This window comes from Salvelinus sp. IW2-2015, unplaced genomic scaffold (genome assembly GCF_002910315.2).
Source record: "Salvelinus sp. IW2-2015 unplaced genomic scaffold, ASM291031v2 Un_scaffold820, whole genome shotgun sequence".
Classification (NCBI taxonomy): Eukaryota; Metazoa; Chordata; class Actinopteri; order Salmoniformes; family Salmonidae; genus Salvelinus; species Salvelinus sp. IW2-2015.
In genome coordinates this window covers 386,561-404,351 of record NW_019942622.1, presented here as the reverse complement: position 1 = coordinate 404,351, position 17,791 = coordinate 386,561, and the positions used below count along the sequence as shown (strand labels likewise).

General features: G+C 45.7%; 1 pseudogene; it reads left to right on the top strand.

Annotated features, from left to right (window-relative positions):
- The first annotated feature begins 438 nt into the window (after positions 1-438).
- The window catches only part of LOC112068993 (lipoprotein lipase-like), a 29,450-nt pseudogene continuing 12,097 nt past the window's right edge, over positions 439-17,791 (top strand).

Sequence of the window (17,791 nt, the reverse complement as noted above, 5' to 3'; positions counted from 1 at the left end):
ATGGCTGTGTGCTCTATTTTACACACCTATCAGCAATGGGTGTGCCTGAAATAGTCAAATCTGCTAATTTGAAGGAGTGTTCCCGTACTTTTGTATATATAGTGTATGCATACCACTGTGTGTGTGTGTGTGTGTGTGTGTGTGTGTGTGTGTGTGTGTGTGTGTGTGTGTGTGTGTGTGTGTGTGTGTGTGTGTGTGTGTGTGTGTGTGTGTGTGTGTGTGTGGTGTGTGTGTGTGTGTGTGTGTATTTTTATACACAGTCAGTGTACCATACCAGGTAAGTACTCGGGAAAGAACAGTAGCCCTGAAGCAGACACGTGATTTGTTGACATTGTCCCCATTTGGGAAGGTTGTCCACGCCTTGCCCATGTTTTAGACCAATAGAAATAGGGTTGGATTTACATGTGTCTACGGGGCTGATATAAATACACCATTTGAAACATTCAAGTTCAAGTGAATATCATATTACGTAGTTGGACAACTTTACAAAAATAGACTTTTACAAGCTGTAAAATACATTCCAGCGGATTAAAGTGACGAACAATTTTCTTTTTCATTTTTGGAAAGTTCTTTAATTAAATTGAATCAACTGTACTATGGGAAAAGAAATCACCTGGTTGATCATAATTGGGATTTGTATCAAGTCATCATATGAGTCTGTCTTCAACATTGAAACTCCTGCTCTCAGTAAGTTGGACGATTCTTTTATTTTCTCAAATTAATTCATGCATTATTCTGAATACAAAAAGTGATGTAAAAAATGTAATTACATTTATGTTTTGTAAACAGATTATAATAGGCTACGTGCTGTTGATAAAAGGTGCGGTGAGTTTTTTAACAATCGGAACATTTGTGCCACGGGAATTGGAAAGTTGGCATTTGGATGAGGCAGTTTCCATGAAGGCAGTTTCCATGAAGGCAGTTTCCATGAAGGCAGTTTCCATGAACCTGTTTTGAGCTCTGACAGACAGTTCATTATTCGGAGGAACAAAACTCCCCTAACCTGTTGGTGTTTTATTAGGAGAAGAGGACCCTGGTCCCAGATCACCTGAACATATGGGCTAGAAGAGATTTCACAAAATCATGACACATTCATATGTACATGAACCCTATTCCTTATAACCATATTTTTATGTATGCACATTAATATTTACATATGTATCAGATTATGTTTTTAAACTTTAACAAAATATTGTAAATGATGAGGTTTGGGATGATTTTATAATTTTGCAATCTGAGAGAGGAATGACTAGTTCTCTCTGGTTGAACCTCTACAGTCTTAAGGGCCATTTTGTGCTTTTGAACCCATGAGAATATGCACCGGTGCCTTTGAACACCGGTGTCTATAAACATCTGTGCCTATACTGTTACTGTATCCGCCAGCATAATAGGTCATTAATTGCCATGTACTAAATGTTTTAGAAACAATTTATACAAAGTGGGGATCATGMCTTTAATCTCTCCCTCTGTCCCTCCAGGCATCGGTACAGACTGGATAGTGGACTACACTGACATAGAGACCAAGTTCTCAGTGCGTTCAGTCGAAGAGCCAGAGGAGGATCTGTGTTACCTGGTGCCAGGCAAAGAGAATACAGTCACACAGTGTGGCTTCAACATCAGCTTACCCACGTTCGTCATCATACATGGCTGGTCGGTAAGTAGCTACCTGGATAACAGGAATGTAGACTGGTCCCAGATCAGCTGGATAACAGGAATGTAGACTGGTCCCAGATCAGCTGGATAACAGGAATGTAGACTGGTCCCAGATCAGCTGGATAACAGGAGTGTAGACTGGTCCCAGATCAGCTGGATAAGAGGAGTGTAGACTGGTCCCAGATCAGCTGGATAACAGGAGTGTAGACTGGTCCCAGCTGCTACATGCGGTCACAAGCTGCTACATGCTGTTGCATGATGTTGCATGCTGTTACATGCTGTCACAAGCTGCTACATGCTGTTATGTGTGCTTTACCCTAATGGGAATTCCTCAGGCTCTGTCAATGACATTTAACACATATCATGTATTATCCCAGAGGGCCATTACTTTGGGCACACAGGACGAAGATAACACTAAGGACATACAACCCTCCACACACTAGGACATACCAACTCACGACACTAGGACATACCCAACTCCACAAACACTAGGACATAAAAGAACTCCACAGACATTAGGACATATCCAACTCCACAGCAGAGATAGAACATACCACCCACACAGCAACTAGGCAGGAGGACATACCAAAAATCCACAGCTTACTAGGACATAACCAACTCCACAGCAACTAGGAGCATAAACCAACTTCCCACAGCACTTAGGACATACCAAATATACAGCACTAATACACTCCCACAAACACTAGCACATACTAACTCCACAACACTAGGATCATACCAACTCCACAGCGCACCTAGAACATACCAACTACACAGCACTAGAAATACACTCCACAGCACTAGGAACCATACCAAACTCCACTAGGAAACTAGAACAAACTCCCCAACTCCACAAGCACTAGAACATACACACTCCACAGCACTGAAACATACCCAACTCCGACAGCACTAGAACATAACCAACTACACAAGCACTAGAACATACCAACTCCAGAACACTAGACATTACCACTCCCACAACACTAGGACATACCAACTCCACAGCCACTGAACATACGCAACTCACAGCACTAGGCAACCAACTCCAGCACTAGAAACATAAACAAACTCCACAGCACTAGGGAGGAAGGACATACCAAACTCACAGCCACTAGGCAGAAGGACATACCAACTCCAAAGCATAGGGAGGAACATTAGAGAAGCATACCTTTTCCACACATAGGCATACAATCAGATACAAACATCCACCAGGGACACTACCATCCACGCCACTAGAGAAGGACATACCAACTCCACAGCACTAGGCATACCAACTCCACAATAGACATCGAATCACAACTGGACATACCAACTCCCACACTAGGGCAGGGACATACCATAGCACTAGACACTACCAACTCACCAAAACTAGGACATACCAACAATCCACAAGCACTAGGACATACCAACATAGAGACTACTGAGGACATCATTACCAAACTCCAACAGCACTAGGCAGGAAAACATTACCCAACTCACAGTACATAGGGAAGACATACCAACTCCACAGCATAGGCAGAAAAGACATACCCCAACTCTCAACACAACTAGCAGGTAAGGACATACCAACTGCCAACAACACTAGGCAGGAAGACATACCAACTCCACAGCACTAGCATAGAAGGACGATTACCAACTCCACAGCACTCTAGTGGAGAGGGACATTACCAACTCGCACAGCAATCAGGGAGAACATACCCAACTTCCAAGATAGCAGGTAGGACATTCGCAACACAACACACACAGCACGGACACACATCCAAGCACTAGGCAACCAGAATCACAGCATACGGAGACATACAATCCACAGCACTAGGACATACCAACTCCACAGCCATCTAGGCAGGAAGGTACATACAACTCCACAGCACGAGGAGACATACAGATACAACTCCACAGCACTAGGCAGGAAGGACATACCAACAGTCCACTGCACTAGGACATACCGAACTCCACTAGCACTAGGACATACCACTCCACGCACTAGGCAGGAAGGACATACCAACTCCAAGCACTAGGCAGGAAGACATACCAACTCCAGCACTAGGCAGTGAAGCGACATACCAACTCAAAACAACACTAGTTAGGAAGGACATTACCAACTCCACAGCACTAGGACATACCCCTCCACAACACTTGGCAGCGATGGACTAACCAACTCCACAGCACTAGGAGGCATACCTACTCCACTAGACACTAGGCAGGAAGGACAACCAAACTCCACAGCACTTAGGACATACCAACTCCACAATAGACAAACATCACGGCCGGACATACCAATACCACAGCAAACTAGCGCAACTAAACATCCACACACAAATAACCAAACACACAGCAACTAGGAACTACCAACTCCCACAGACACTAGGCAGGAATGACGATAAGGAGTGTAGACTGTCCCAGATCAGCTGGATAACATGGAGTGTAGACTGGTCCCAGATCAGCTGGATAACAGGAGCTGTAGGACTTGTACAGAATAGCTGGATAAGAGGAGTTGTAGGACTGGCTCAGTCAGCTGGATAACAGGAGTGAGGACTGGTCCCAGATCAGCTGGATAACAGGAGTGTAGACTGGTCCCAGATCAGCTTGGATAAAGGAGTGTAGACTGGTCCTCAGATCAGCTGGATAAGAGGAGTGTAGACTGGTCCCAGATCAGCTGGATAACAGGAGTGTAGACTGGTCCCAGATCAGCTGGATAAGAGGGGTGTAGACTGGTCCGCAGAATCAAGCTGGAAAAGGAGTGTAGACTGGTCCCAGATCAGCTGGATTAAGAGAGTGTAGATTGGTCCCAGATCAGGCTATAACAGAGTGTACGCTGGTAATAGATGGATACAGGGTGTAACTGGATCCCAGATCATGATAACAGAGTGTAGACTGGTCCCAGCATCAGCTGGATAACAGGAGTGTAGACTGGTCCAGATCAGCTGGATAAGAGGGGTGTAGACTGGTCCCAGCTGGCTATCAATGCTCTAGTTTATGGTTGTGCTTTACCCTAATGGGAATTCCTCAGGCTCTGTAAATGACATTTAACACATATCATGTATTATCCCAGAGGGGCCATTACTTTGGGCACACAGGAGAGATAACACTAGGAATACAAACTCACAGCCTAGACATACCAACTCCAAGCACTAGCATCCAACTCAACAAGCAACTAGAACATACCAACTCCAGCACTGGCAGGAAGGACATAAATCCACAGCACTAGGACATAACCAACTCCACAGCACCTAGAGACATTGACCACTCCACAGCACTAACTACGACTGACCATAAACTGAACCAAATAGAAGAGATACCATACACAAACATTCCACTAGCGACTAGAACCACAAAACAGACTAGAACATACCAACTACACACAGCACTAGGACATACCCAACTCCACAGCACGTAGTACATACCAACTCCACAGCACCTAGAACATACCAACTACACAACAACTAGAAACAGTACCACTCCACAACACTAGACATACGCAACTACCACAGCACTAGAACATACCAACTCAACACACTAGGACATACCAACTCCACAGCACTAGAACATCCACTCCAACAAGAACTACCACTACAGCACTAGAACGATACCAAAGCTACACAGCACTAGGACCCGAACTCACACACACTAGGTACATACCAACTCCACACACACATACTAATGACAAGCCTAGAACATACCTACACACACACTAGGACATACCAACTACACAGCACTAGAACATACCAACTCCCAACAAGGACATACCAACTCACAGCACTAGAACATACCAACTCACAGACAACTAGAACATCCAACTATCACAGCATAGGAAAGTGACATACCCACGTTACACAGCATAAGCATACAACTCACAACACTAGGCCATACCAACTCCACAGACACTAGAGAACATACCAACTCCACAGCACTAGAACATACCACTACAGCACTAGAAATACCAACTCCACAACACTTAGGACATACCAACTCCACAGCACTATAGAACTACAACTAAACCAGACTAGACATATTCCACTCCACAGCATGCAGGACCATTACCAACCCATGGCACAATCAAACAGCATCTACAATCACAACGCAGAATCATACACAGCGACATAGAACATACGAACTACCACACTAGAATATACCAACTCCACAATATATATCAGCTAGACATACCAACTCCACAGCACTAGGAACAATACCTCAACTCCACAGGCCACTAGAGACATTAAAACAACTCCAGCACTAGGAAGACATGACCCAACTCCGCACAGAACATTACACTCAGGATAGGAACATACCAACTCCACTAGAACATAGCAACTCACGAAAGGACATACCAACTCCACAACACAAGGAGAAGGAATACCAACTCCACAGCACAGGACCTACCAACTCCACAGCACTAAACATACCAACTCCACACACTACGAGGAAAGAATACCAACTCCACAAGCACTAGCAGGAAAGGAACATACCAACTCCACAGCACTAGGGAACACAAGCCAACTCCAACAACAGAAAGGACATACCAACTCCACAGCACTAGCCCAATAGACTACCAAACTCCAACACACTAAGCACATCCAACTCCACAATGACTAGGACATACCAACTCCACAGCACTAGGCAGGAAGGACAGTACCCACTCCCACAACACTAGCATCCAACCAGAAGGACATACCAACTCCACACTAGAAACAACTCACCACATAGTACCCAACAAATAGTACACCCACACAGGACATCCAACTCAACAGCACTGGCAGGGGAAGGACATACCAACTCCACACAACTAGTCAGGAAGGACATACGCAAACTCCACAGCAACTAAGTCAGGAAGGACATACCAACTCAGGGCACTAGCACTACAGCGGGATACCAACAAAGCACTAGGGAAGCATCGCAACTCCACAGCACTAGCGAAGTCATACCAACTCCCACAGCACTAAGCAGGAAGAGACATACCAGACTCCACAAGCACAGGACATACAACTCCACAGCACTAGAGAGCATACCAACTCCACAAGCACGACTAAATCCGCCCAAGCAGCGAAGGAACATACCAACCCACAGCATAGGACATACCACCAATACATTCGCAACTAGACACGGTACAAACAGGGCAGGAAGGCACATACCAACTCCACACGCATAAATCCAAGAGCAGGAAGGACATACCAACTCCGCTAGGACATACCAAACACACTGTGGACTAAACTCACAGCTAGGACATACCGAACTTCCACACACACTATAGGCATGCATAAAGACGACATACCAACTCCACAGCAACTAGTTGGCAGGAATGGACATACCAAACTGTCCACAACATAGGACATACCTACTCACAACACTTAAGAGGAAGGACATACCAACTCCACAGCATAGGACATACCAACTCCCACAGCACGCTAAGGGACATACCAACTCCACTACACTAGGAACATACACTGTCCACAGCAACTAGGCAGGCATACCAACTCCACAGACTAGGAATACCAACCCCAAGCCTAGGACATACCAACTCCACAACACTAGGCAGGAAGGACATACAACTCCAGTAATACCCAAGAGGACAATACCACACACCTCAACTCACATCACATACCACAGACAGAGGACAATACCAAACACCTCACTTTCACATCTACATACCACCAGGACACCACAGAATGTCCTACAGCAACATGGGCCTATACCAACAGCAAGACATAACCGGTCAGGTCTACCTACACAGTAACCCTAATGTAGTGCTGCACACCATCTAGGGCATTAGGTTGTTAGTATGCTACAATGGGTCTGGTAGTACTGCTTACATAGGGTCTGGTTAGTACTGCCTACATAGGGTCTGGTTAGTACGACTGACATAGGGTCCTGGTATACGCCACTACATAGGGTCTGGTTAGTCTTGTGACTAACATAGGGTCTGGTTAGTACTAGCGACTACAATAGGGTCTGGTTTAGTACTGCTCTACATAGGGTCTGGTTAAGTACGCACTGCACATAGGGTCTGGTTAGCTACTCCTACATAGGCTGGTTATACCACTACATAGGGTCTGGTTAGTCTGTGCACTACATAGGGTCTGGTTAGTATGGCCCTACATAGGGTCTGGTTAGTACTGCTCTACATAGGGTCTGGTTAGTACGCACTACATAGGGTCTGGTTAGTATGCTCTACATAGGGTGGTTAGTACCCTTATCGTGTACTACGTAATAGGGTCTGGTTAGTACTGCACTTACATAGGGTCTGGTTAGTACTGCCTATCATAGGGTCTGTTAGTACCTGCACTCATAGGTCTGGTTAGTACTGCACTACATAGGGTCCTGGTTAGTACTCTGCTGACTATAGGGTCTGGTTAGTACTGCACTACATAGGGTCTGGTTGTAGTTGCCTATCATAAGGTATGGTTAGCTCAGCTCTACATAGGGTCTGGTTAGTACTGCACTACATAGGGTCTGGTTAGTACTGGCTTCTACATAGGGTCTGGTTAGTACGCAACATAGGGTCTGGTTAGTACGCACTACATAGGGTCTGGTTAGTACTGCATACATAGGGTCTGGTTAGTACTGCATTACATAGGCTGGTTAGTACTGCACTACATAGGGTCGGTTAGTACGTCGTTACTATATAGGGTCTGGTTAGTACCGCACTAATAGGTCTGGTTAGTACGTGCACTACATAGGGTTCTGGTTAGTATGCCCTACATAGGGTCTGGTTAGTACGTTAGCTCTACAATAGGGTCTGGTTAGTACTGCACTACATAGGGTCTGGTTAGTAGTGCCCTACATAGGGTTGGTATACGCACTACATAGGGTCTGGTTAGTACCTGCACTACATAGGGTCTGGTTAGTAGTGCCCTACATAGGGGTCTGGTTAGTACTGCTCTACATAGGGTCGTGGTTAGTAGACTACATAGGGTCCTGTTAGTACTGCACTACATAGGGTCTGGTTAGTGAGTGTACTACATAGGGTCTGGTTAGTACTGCACTACATAGGGTCTGGTTAGTAGTCTACATAGGGTCTGGTTAGTAGTGCCTACATAGGGTCTGTTTTAGTACTGCACTACATAGGGTCCTGGTTTGTAGTGCCTACATAGGGTCTGGTTAGTAGTGCCCTACATAGGGTCTGTTAGTAGTCAACATAGGGTCTGGTTAGTATGCACTACATAGGGTCTGGTTAGTACTGCACTAACATAGGGTCTGGTTAGTATGCCTACCATAGGGTCTGGTTAGTAGTGTGCACTACATAGGGTCTGGTTAAGTACTCGCACCATAGGGTCTGGTTAGTTGCACAACATAGGGTCTGGTTAGTACTGTCTACATAGGGTCTGGTTAGTGGTGTTGACTACATAGGTCTGGTAGTAGTGACTACATAGGTTCTGGTTAGTACTGCACTACTAGGGTGCTGGTTAGTACTGCAACTAACATAGGGTCTGGTTAGTACGTGCACTACATAGGGTCTGGTTAGTACTGCGCACTACAATAGGGTCTGGTTATGTAGTGTACTACATAGGGTCTGGTTAGTACTGACTAACATAAGGGTCTGGTTAGTAGTGTACTACATAGGGTCTGGTTAGTACTGACTACATAGGGTCTGGTTAGTACTGCACTACTTAGGGTGCTGGTTAGTAGTGGTACTACTAGGGTCTGGTTAAGTCTGTACTACATAGGGTCTGGTTAGTATGTACTACATAGGGTCTGGTTAGTACTGCCACAAAGGGTCTGGTTAGTAGTGCACATACATAGGGTCTGGTAGTAGTGTACTACATAGGGTCTGGTTAGTATGTACTCACATAGGGTCTGGTTAGTATGTACTACATAGGGTCTGGTTAGTAGTGTGCCTACATAAGGGTCTGGTTAGTAGTGTACTACATAGGTCTGGTTAGTATGTACTACATAGGGTCTGGTTAGTACTGCACTACATAGGGTCTGGTTAGAGTACTGCCTACTACATAGGGTCTGTTAGTACTGCACTACATAGGGTCTGGTTAGTACTGTACTACATAGGGTCTGGTTAGTACTGCCTACATAGGGTTGGTTAGTGGCCTACATAGGTCTGGTTAGTAGTTGTACTACATAGGGTCTGGTTAGTAGTCCCTACTAGGGTCTGGTTAGTAGTGTACTACATAGGGTCTGGTTAGTAGTGTCTACATAGGGTCTGGTTAGTAGTACTAATAGGGTCTGGTTAGTACTTGTACTACATAGGGTCTTGGTTAGTAGTGTACTACACATAGGGTCTGGTTAGTAGTGTACACATAGGGTCTGGTTAGTATGTACTACATTAGGGTCTGGTTAGTATAGTACTACATAGGGGTCTGGTTAGTAGTGTACTACAATAGGGTCTGTTTAGTAGTGCTACATAGGGTCTGGTTAGTAGTGTACACATAGGGTCTGGTTAGTAGTGCTATCATAGGGTCTGGTTAGTACTGTACTACATAGGGTCTGGTTAGTAGTGTACTACATAGGGTCTGGTTAGTAGTTACTACATAGGGTCTGTAGTAGTGTACTACATAGGGTCTGGTTAGTATGTACTACATGGGTCTGGTTAGTTGTGCCCTACATAGGGTCTGGTTAGTAGTTGATCATAGGGTTCTGGTTAGTAGTGCTAACATAGGGTCTGGTTAGTAGTGTACTACATAGGGTCTGGTTAGTAGTGGTACTACATAGGGTCTGGTTAGTATTGTACTACATAGGGTCTGGTTAGTACTGTACTACATAGGGTCTGGTTAGTAGTGTACTACATAGGGTGCTGTTAGTAGTGTAACTACATAGGGTCTGGTTAGTACTGTACTACAAGGGTCTGGTTAGTAGTCGTACTACATAGGGTCTGGTAGTAGTGTACTACATAGGGTCTGTTAGTAGTGCCTACATAGGTCTGGTTAGTAGTGTACTACATGGGGTCTGGTTAGTAGTGTACCCGTACATAGGGTCTGGTTAGTACTGTACTACATAGGGTCTGGTTAGTAGTGTACTACATAGGGTCTGGTTAGTATGTACTACATAGGGTCTGGTTAGTAGTGTACTACATAGGGTCTGGTAGTATGTACTACATAGGGTCTGGTTAGTAGTTGACTACATTAGGGTCTGGTTAGTAGTGCCTACATAGGGTCTGGTTAGTAGTGTACTACATAGGGTGGTCTAGGGGTCTTAGTATTGTAACTACATAGGGTCTGGTTAGTACTGTACTACATAGGGTTCTGGTTAGTTGTGAGGTACTACATAGGGTCTGGTTAGTAGTGTACTACTAGGGTCTGGTTGTACTGTACTACATAGGGTCTGCGTTAGTAGTGCTACTACATGGGTCTGGTTAGTAGTGTACTACATAGGGTCTGTTAGTACTAGTGGCCTACATAGGGTCTGGTTAGTAGTGTACTACATAGGGTGTCTGGTGAGTAGTGTACTACATAGGGAATAGTGGTCTTTGAGATTTAGCCCTAATAAACCTGAAGTCATCCCTAATACACTGTATCTTCCTGCCTTGTGTTTCAGGTGGCAGGTCTGTTTGAGAGTTGATCCACAAGCTGGTAGCGGCCCTGTTTGAGCGTGTGCCCAATGCCAACGTTCTAGTGGTGGACTGGCTGGACCGGGCCCAGCACTACTACCCCAACTCTGCTGCCAACACCAAGCTGGTWGGAGAGGATGTGGCCAGGCTCATCAACTGGCTGGAGGTGAGGGTTTGATCATGATGCCGTTTTGGTACGATACTGTAATGATAATATATTGGATTTATACAAGGGCGAAAGTAGATGTAATTTCTTCCCGTAACAGTACCTCTTAATCATGGAAATCCATATAGAATCCCTATTAATTCAATAGGATCACTGTGGCACTAGTCTAAAGATTTGTAATTTAACTTTTAAAATGTYTTACCTTTTGACGTGGCACAACCAATCGTGATGTTTTCATCTGATTGTCAACCAATCACATCAAAGGGCTCCTTTACTAGGTGTACCCAGCGTCCGTTCATCCACACGTAACATATTTCCAGCCACCAAACAGAGGTGAATGGAAAGAGACATCTTTTACACAAAATGGCAAAAAAAAGTGTAATGACATTTGGCGATTGTCATTAGGCTAGAATTTATGTGTCCATTGCTTTCTGCGCGTGTCTCGGTGTCGGCCACTCATATCTGCCTTGGCAAAATGTGTTCTCGTCGAACCACATCGCAATTTGGAGAGTAGGCCATACCACCTGTTGTGATAGGCTCATGTTTTACGGGTTATGGCGTACCCCCACTATTTATTTTGCCGTATCTGCCGTACTTTCACCCCTGGATTTATATACAGATGTTGGGTCTTAATTTGAGCCAGTTTGCTACAGCAGGAACATAATCCTGCATCAACAGGAAATGTGAATTYTTATGAATCGACATTTTTGTAGGGGTTGATACATATCACTGGTGGGTGGACAGACGCACATATCACTGGTGGGTAGGACCAGACCACAGCCAGATAACAGAGTAATACACTGTGGGTAGGACCAGACCACAGCCAGATAACAGAGTAATATCACTGGTTGGTAGGACCAGACCACAGCCAGATAACAGAGTAATATCACTGGTGGGTAGGACCAGACCCCAGCCAGATAACAGAGTAAATCACTGGTGGGTAGGACCAGACCACAGCCAGATAACAGAGTAAATCACTGGTGGGTAGGACCAGACCACAGCCAGATAACAGAGTAATATCGCTGTGGGTAGGACCAGACCACAGCCAGATAACAGAGTAATATCGCTGGTGGGTAGGACAGACCACAGCCAGATAACAGAGTAATATCACTGGTGGGTAGGACCAGACCCAGCCAGATAACAGAGTAATATCACTGGGGTAGGACCAGACCACAGCCAGATAACAGAGTAATATCACGGTGGGGTAGGACCAGACCACAGCCAGAATAACAGAGTAATATCACTGGTGGGTAGGACCAGACCACAGCCAGATAACAGAGTAATATCACTGGTGGGTAGGATCAGACCACAGCCAGATAACAGAGTAATATCACTGGTGGGTAGGACCAGACCACAGCCAGATAACAGAGTAATACACTGGTGGGTAGGACCAGACCACAGCCAGATAACAGAGTAATATCACTGGTGGGTAGGACCAGACCACAGCCAGATAACAGAGTAATATCACTGGTGGGTAGGACCAGACCACAGCCAGATAACAGAGTAATATCACTGGTGGGTAGGACCAGACCACAGCCAGATAACAGAGTAATATCACTGGTGGGTAGGACCAGACCCCAGCCAGATAACAGAGTATATCGCTGGTGGGTAGGACCAGACCCCAGCCAGATAACAGAGTAATATCACTGGTGGGTAGGACCAGACCACAGCCAGATAACAGAGTAATATCGCTGGTGGGTAGGACCAACCACAGCCAGATAACAGAGTAATATCACTGTGGGTAGGACCAGACCACAGCCAGATAACAGAGTAATATCACTGGTGGGTAGGACCAGACCACAGCCAGATAACAGAGTAATATCACTGGTGGGTAGGACCAGACCACAGCCAGATAACAGAGTAATATCACTGGTGGGTAGGACCAGACCACAGCCAGATAACAGAGTAAATCACTGGTGGTAGGACCAGACCACAGCCAAGTAACAGAGTAATATCACTGGTGGGTAGGACCAGACCACAGCCAGATAACAGAGTAATATCACTGGTGGGTAGGACCAGACCACAGCCAGAAACAGAGTAATATCACTGGTGGGTAGGACCAGACCACAGCCAGATAACAGAGTAATACACTGGTGGGTTAGGACCAGACCACAGCCAGATAACAGAGTAATATCGCTGGTGGTAGGACCAGACCCCAGCCAGATAACAGAGTAATATCACTGGTGGGTAGGACCAGACCACAGCCAGATAACAGAGTAATATCACGTGGTAGGACCAGACCACAGCCAGATAACAGAGTAATATCACTGGTGGGTAGGACCAGACCACAGCCAGATAACAGAGTAATATCACTGGTGGTAGGACCAGACCACAGCCAGATAACAGAGTAATATCACTGGTGGGTAGGACCAGACCACAGCCAGATAACAGAGTAATATCACTGGTGGGTAGGACCAGACACAGCCAGATAACAGAGTAATATCACTGGTGGTAGGACCAGACCACAGCCAGATAACAGAGTAATATCACTGGTGGGTAGGACCAGACCCCAGCCAGATAACAGAGTAATATCACTGGTGGGTAGGACCAGACCACAGCCAGATAACAGAGTAATATCACTGGTGGGTAGGACCAGACCCCAGCCAGATAACAGAGTAATATCACTGGTGGGTAGGACCAGACCACAGCCAGATAACAGAGTAATATCACTGGTGGTAGGACCAGACCCCAGCCAGATAACAGAGTAATATCACTGGTGGGTAGGACCAGACCCCAGCCAGATAACAGAGTAATATCACTGGTGGGTAGGACCAGACCCCAGCCAGATAACAGAGTAATATCACTGGTGGGTAGGACCAGACCCAGCCAGATAACAGAATAATATCACTGGTGGGTAGGACCAGACCCCAGCCAGATAACAGAGTAATATCACTGGTGGGTAGGACCAGACCACAGCCAGATAACAGAGTAATATCACTGGTGGGTAGGACCAGACCCCAGCCAGATAACAGAGTAATATCACTGGTGGTAGGACCAGACCCCAGCCAGATAACAGAGTAATATCACTGGTGGGTAGGACCAGACCCCAGCAGATAACAGAGTAATATCACTGGTGGGTAGGACCAGACCCCAGCAGATACAGATAATTCACTGGTGGTAGGACCAGACCACCGATACATTAACATTTACATTTAAGTCATTTAGCAGACGCTCTTATCCAGAGCGACTTACAAATTGGTGCATTCACCTTATGATATCCAGTGGAACAACCACTTTACAATAGTGCATCTAACTCTTTTAAGGGGGGGGGGGGGGGTTAGAAGGATAACTTTATCCTATCCTAGGTATTCCTTAAAGAGGTGGGTTTCAGGTGTCTCCGGAAGGTGGTGATTGACTCCGCTGACCTGGCGTCGTGAGGGAGTTTGTTCCACCATTGGGGTGCCAGAGCAGCGAACAGTTTTGACTGGGCTGAGGGGAACTGTACTTCCTCAGAGGTAGGGAGGCGAGCAGGCCAGAGGTGGATGTTTGGTGTAGGGCCTGATCAGAGCCTGAAGGTACGGAGGTGCCGTTCCCCTCACAGCTCCGTAGGCAAGCACCATGGTCTTAACAGAGATAACAGAGTAATATCACTGGTGGGTAGGACCAGACCACAGCCAGATAACAGAGTAATATCACTGGTGGGTAGACCAAAAAATATATAAACAGAGAAGTATGTGGCTCTGGGTAGGACCCAGCCCTCGTATGGTGTCTGTCCATCTGTCAATCAACCTAATCACTGCTGTGTCATTAGGCTCTGTCTAAACCTAACATATACAAGTTTTCCCTGAATTCTTTTTGGGTATTTACGTTGCACCCCTATAGCAGTTATAATGGTTTGTTGCCTATCAATTTGCAGTCACCCCACTTTGGTCAGCCAATCACTGCTTAAAGTAAACACCTAACTAATTTCCCCTCCCTTAGAGTGAGTGAGATTGCCTAGACCTAGTGAGAAGCTGTACAGCTGTTTTTTGTTAACCAGTTGGCATCATGGAGTTTGCTGAAGATAGCATTGAGACTTGTTGGGGGAGTAGACGACGTGTCATCTATATAGACAAAAAAAGGTGACATCTCACAGTTTCTCAAGAACTCCCTACATCAGCCCATTTGAAAGGTCACTCCAGTATGCTTAAGGCCAATAAGCTTTGGGTAATGCTTTAAACTGATACAGGCCCCAAGGCTTTGGGTAATGGCTTTAAACTGATACAGGCCCGAAGGCTTTGGTAATGGCTTTAAACTGATACAGGCCCGAAGGCTTTTGGTAATGGCTTTAAACTGATACAGGCCCGAAGGCTTTGGTAATGGCTTTAAACTGATACAGGCCCGAAGGCTTTGGGTAATGCTTTAAACTGATACAGGCCGAAGGCTTTGGGTAATGGCTTTAAACTGATACAGGCCCGAAGGCTTTTGTAATGGCTTTAAACTGATACAGGCCCGAAGGCTTTTGGGTAATGGCTTTAAACTGATACAGGCCTGAAGGCTTTTGGGTAATGGCTTTAAACTGATACAGGCCCGAAGGCTTTTGGGTAATGTCTTTAAACTGATACAGGCCCGAAGGCTTTGGGTAATGGCTTTAAACTGATACAGGCCCGAAGGCTTTGGGTAATGGCTTTAAACTGATACAGGCCCGAAGGCTTTGGGTAATGGCTTTAAACTGATACAGGCCCGAAGGCTTTGGGTAATGGCTTTAAACTATATCAGGCCCGAAGGCTTTGGGTAATGGCTTTAAACTGATACAGGCCCGAAGGCTTCTGGGTAATATCTTTAAACTGATACAGGCCGATAAACTGATACAGGTTACCACTGTCTTTTCTTTGCCCTTCCCATCCATCTCAATTTATTTGTATAACTAAGCATGCCATTACCCACCTCAGATAACATAACGGTTCAGGCCAGGGCCGAAACCAAGGCAGTAACAATCCTTATTTGACCTGTATCAGTTTAAGGCAATGCCTTTAGGCCTTAAGAATGCTGGATGGACCATTCAGAGGTCCTACTGAACTAACTTCAGGTTGAGGTCAGTTTGAGGGAGTAACAACTTATGTTACACATGTTCTTTTATCAGTGAGAACTTGTATGAATGTAAAATGATTATTTATACAACCCAAAATGACTATTTATAACACACAAACAATTATTTACAACACCCAAAAGGACTATTTATAACACCCCAAAAGACTATTTATAACACCCCAAAAGGACTATTTATAACACCCAAATGACTATTTATAACACTCAAAATGACTATTTTAAACACCCAAAATTACTATTTATAACACCCAAAAGGACTATTTATAGCACCCAAAATGACTATTTATATCACCCAAAATTACTATTTATAACACCCAAAAGGACTGTTTATAACCCCTTGAAATTACTATTTATAACCCCCGAAATGAATATTTATAACACCCCAAAATACTGCTGTATAACACTCAAAAGGCTTGCACCTTGAACCATGTGTTCTAATACATCATGGCAGGCTGACACCACAACAGCAGGCTGGCACCATAACAGCAGGCTGACACCATAACAGCAGGCTGACACCACAACAGCAGGCTGACACCAAACAGCAGGCTGACACCACAACAGCAGGCTGACACCATAAACAGCAGGCTGACACCATAACAGCAGGCTGACACCACAACAGCAGGCTGACACCAAAACAGCAGGCTGACACCACAACAGCAGGCTGACACCACAACAGCAGGCTGACACCACAACAGCAGGCTGACACCACAACAGCAGGCTGACACCACAACAGCAGGCTGACACCATAACAGCAGACTGACACCACAACAGCAGGCTGGCACCATAACAGCAGACTGACACCACAACAGCAGGCGCACCACAACAGCAGACTGACACCACAACAGCAGGCTGGCACCATAACAGCAGGCTGACACCACAACAGCAGGCTGGCACCATAACAGCAGGCTGACACCACAACAGCAGGCTGACAGTGTTCTGAATATATGCAGTAGTTACTAACTATAACAACAGAGCAGATATATAGTGTTCTGTTAGATACCAGTTCTCTAATGTCCCTCTCCCTGTCCTGCTCTCTCTGTCGGCTTGGATCCGGCAGGGCCTCGCTTCGAATACGCCTGAGCACCTAAACCGCTTGTCTCCTGACGATGCAACATTTGTGGACGTCCTCCACACCAACACCAGGGGGTCTCCAGATCTCAGTATCGGTATCCAGAGACCCGTGGGCCACGTGGACATCTACCCCAATGGAGGAACCGCGCAACCAGGCTGCTCCTTCCGGCACACCGTAGACATGATGAGAAGCTTGGCCTCCACAGTGAGTAGACCCAGGCTTCACTCCAACTCCCATAAACCCTCACACTGTAGTTCAATAGATCTAGGCATCTACAGTGAGAAGACACAGGCTTAACCCCAACTCCACAAACCCTCACACTGTAGTTCAATAGATCTAGGCATCTACAGTGAGAAGACACAGGCTTAACTCCAACTCC